The sequence below is a fragment of the Phalaenopsis equestris genome, unplaced genomic scaffold, assembly GCF_001263595.1.
Source record: "Phalaenopsis equestris unplaced genomic scaffold, ASM126359v1 Scaffold216367, whole genome shotgun sequence".
In the NCBI taxonomy this organism is placed as follows: domain Eukaryota; kingdom Viridiplantae; phylum Streptophyta; class Magnoliopsida; order Asparagales; family Orchidaceae; genus Phalaenopsis; species Phalaenopsis equestris.
Window position 1 is genome coordinate 1 of NW_018234996.1, and position 4,226 is coordinate 4,226.

At 31.5% G+C, this 4,226-nt stretch overlaps 1 long non-coding RNA gene across 1 annotated transcript; it reads left to right on the plus strand.

The window, feature by feature from the left end:
* The first annotated feature begins 2,117 nt into the window (after nucleotides 1–2,117).
* On the plus strand, nucleotides 2,118–3,606 carry LOC110037176. The gene is made up of 3 exons (XR_002295299.1): nucleotides 2,118–2,251; nucleotides 3,146–3,202; nucleotides 3,313–3,606. It is a non-coding gene; the product is annotated as an uncharacterized LOC110037176 (long non-coding RNA).
* The last annotated feature ends 620 nt before the right edge of the window (nucleotides 3,607–4,226 follow it).

Here is a 4,226-nt window from a genome sequence, read left to right on the forward strand (position 1 = left end):
AATTCTTTATTTAAATAAAACTTGTTGCTCAAGAACAGATAAAATTTTAAAATTAACACTTATTTTTGGAATCTAAAAGGAATAATTTAAAGAAAACTACAAATCAATTTCTAATTTACGCCTCTCGTCATCGAATTCACAATATCCCACAAGTGGACAAAATATGATTCTAAATATTTCAGTTGAAATTTTGCGCACATTTTGATAAATAATATATTTATGTAACTATTTAAAATTTTAAATACTTTTAAATGCAATTAATTAAAGTTAAACATTCACATGTCTCTGTTGTTTGTCTTAATACATTAAACTTATATGTCTGTTGCATGGATTAAACATATGATTAAACTGAAACCTAATATGCCATAAAATGATATGTGACTATTTTAAAAACATGCAATTATTTACACTTCACTGAATCTATATTTTCTGCCACATTTAATGTGTTATGCCTTTGAGCAGGCTACCTTACCTATAGGGCAAGGTTGAAAGTTTTACCTTCGGCCAATCCAATCCTCATTTTCACAAGGACTGGAGTTAATAAGATTGAGCCTCTTACACTGAACCAATCTAATCCTCATTAGGACTAAAGTTGACAGAATTGATGATTAACGATGTTTGAATTACAAGATCTAATCAAACATCAAAATATTAATAATCTATGAATTTCAAACATCTCTCTGATGATAGACATATTTATTTTATGTCTTAACCATAATGATTTTTTTATAGAATCATGATTTTAAATTATAAAATTTAAAATTTTCAAAAGAATTATTTTGTTAAAAAAGCTAAGAGCAAAATCACATCCGCCCTTCGTAATCTTTTTTCGATGGTGATAAATCTAATGTTAATTTAAAACTCACAAAAAAATAAATGACACTTCATTTATGTTGCTAAATCCTTACCCAAAACAATCTCGTCAGTAAAGACATGGCCCGAGTCCTCTGTCCGTATAGTTTTGTCGTAAAAAGATACCACAAAGAAGTAGTTACGACTAAAGGTTTTTTGACCAGGTAGTTGACACCAAATGACACCGTCATATTATCGTCACAACAATAGCCCATATGTTCTCCAATGATATTTTGCATTTTTGAGTTAAGAATCTTAAGGTAATTTGATAGGACACTATGCTTTCTGTATGCTAAGCCCAACTTAGATTAGTCCTCTTAAAAAACCATCAACCCTAGGTCTATAAGGTTCCATTGGACGAAATAACTCATGGTTGTTACAATTATCTTTCTATTAGGTTTGGTCGACTACATATTTTGACTAAATTAATCAAGGATCATGACAAATTGAGATGACGGAACCATTGATAATTTTAATTTGAAATCCTAAATTTGTTGCTTCTATTTTTTCCAAATATTTAGCGCCTATTTACTTGCCTTAATCGGAAGTGCTCTCATTATGGAGAGAGATAATTGGTTTGCGTCTATGGGATCTTAATGTCCTCACAAAATGAAGGCGAAATCTTTGTGCAGTGTCTCATCTATTGTTTCATTTGTCTTCTGAAAATTTGACTTGGAACCTCATGTTAAACTCTCTCTCTTCACATTTCTTCTTTCTTTTGAGGGAGTTTGGGGCTTTGAATCTTCGGAGCCCACACATGCATAAATCCCGATGGAGTTTAACTGGATGGACAATAATAAGGATATGCAACTGGATACAAAACTTTAAACTTGTGGTGGTTAAAGCAACAAGGAATCGACTAATACCAGAAAATTGTTGAGTAAACCTGTTACAGGCAATTTTTTTTTTTTCCGTGGGTTAATTTCTTGCCAGACAAATTAGGTCATTGGCAGTGATTTATTACAAGAATCAGAACGAATTTCTTGCCAAACAAATTAGGTCGTTGATAACCATTTATTATATGAATCAGAATCAGTTTACGTAGTCATCTGCATGGATCTGAAAATTGGATGCAATCTGGTTATGAGCAAATATGCCAGTTTCGTGGTTACATGTTTGGTTTTTCTTCAATTTAACAATTTAAGTCAGTTTCCCAGTTTGTCAATATAATTGGCATAAAATTAATATTCAAATTTTCTTGTAATGATGATCAATTTGAACTATTAGGTTCATTGTGTTTTTATTCATTCATTGTTGTCTTTGATAATTAAGTGTAATCTTTTGGTAGTAAAAATAATAATTGATTTTCCGCAGTATGGCGTGAAGATATTTGTCCTAACGTCATTCAAGGACACATGCTACATTGAAATCATGCCTATTGATCAAAAGTCCAAACGAGGTGTGTCTGAAAATTACCTCTTTTTTTTCAAAATTTATTTATTGTTCATACTCTATTCAAGAACTAATTAGCAATGTTAGCCTGTAGCATCAGGACTGAAAAATCAGCTGAACATTTGGTTTCTGTATGATTATGCGGCATATATTCAAGTTAATATGCAAACAGTTGCATGGCTTTAACCTTGCCCTATGTGATTACATCTTGCAACATAATCTATTTTTGCAGAGTTATTTTTCGATTATTCATTTCGCAGATGACTTTAACTTTGTTGAGCTCTCTTGTTCTGTTCTTCCATCCTCCTTCAATAATCATTAACTGGTAGTTTTACACGAGTCATTTGATACAATGACCCAAACAAGGTTAATCAGTGCACAAACAATAAATGGACATATATACACTTGGGATGGAGTAAAATGCTTATTTACAAATCAGTCTTAGTGGACCACCGTAATAAATAGCTATTTGACATCAAACGATGAAATAGACATGTTTTAACATCCTAAAATTAACTAAATTGGCCTTACATGCATGCAAAAACTAGACCAGAAACCTATATACCTCCGAAAAAACATGAACTTGTCTCTAGCCCATGCCAGCATCATGTTATTGATTGATCTTTGTCCATGCTCCTAAATCCTATTTAATTCCCATGTATTTACATATCCAACACCTTAATTTCATTTTTTACATATATATACCAGCTTCACTTTTTAAAAGTTATAATGGTGATAATTTTTATATGATATGAAAGATTTGGGTGGTACAAATGTAAAAAAGCAAAGCTTATGTGTTAGATATGTAAATACCTTCATTTTCTTACTCACATTTATTCTCCTTCATGTTCTGCTTGAATTTTTCCCTTAAAATGCTAAAAGTAATTCCTCTTCCAAACAGTTATTTTCTTGAGTTTTTGGGCTGAGGTGCACTACAACTCCATTTATCCTGAAGGAGGTAACTTTCAACACTATTATTTATCTTTTATCTTCCATATTATCTTATTTGGAGAAATGAATTGCCTCTTAAATATTTCCTATTGTTTATATATATTTATTTCATCTCAGAGCTACCTGTTCCTGAAACCAAGAGGAAGAAAAGTTGGTGGCATTTTGGACACAAACATTAAACTTATTTGCAATTTCTTCCAAAAGGCTCCTACTTTTTATTGCAGAACCCTTCTTTGTAGAACCGGTGAGCTCCAGAGGCCTGTGGGCTATTGAGAGAGTGAGTATTCATGCAACAGACTGCTTTCATCCTCGCTTGAATCTCACACTTCACAATCATGTATATTACAGTGTATATATTTTTCTTATAGCCACCACCCCCCTCTTACATAGTTTTCTCTTCTTAAAAGAAGCATGGCCTCTATTTTTTGGCCTGTTTCATTTGTTTTATATATATATATATATATATTTTTGGGTAATTTAAATTCATTTATTTATTTATTTTTGTTTGCTTTCAGCTTCCTTTTGTCTAAGTTCTCTTTGTAAATTTCAGAAGTATTTAACACAACTCACCTGAATGTTACTTTATTTTGAGACGGAAATACAACAACAAAGCCTTAATCCCACAATACGTGGGGTCAGCTGCATGAATCCTTTTTCTCGATTGTGTCTTATTTACTGTCATATTTTCATCTAGTTCTAATAAACTAAGATCATTTTTTATACAATAAGCCTTCCTAGGTCTACCTCTGCCCTTTTTAACATAGGTCGAATCTAAAACATCCACTCTCCTAATCGGATCATCAGATGACCGACGTTTAATGTGACCAAGCCATCTAAGACGACTCTTTTATTTTTTAGACTATTTTAGATTTGTATTTAAAATAAATACAAAATTATGCCCTTGCCCCCCATTAAAAATGAGGCATTTACGTACATACCAAACAATTATATTTCTAAACATTTACCTTACATTCATACCATTTGAATCTTTGTAAATTAGAAAAAAAAAAAAAAAAAAAAAAAAAAAACCT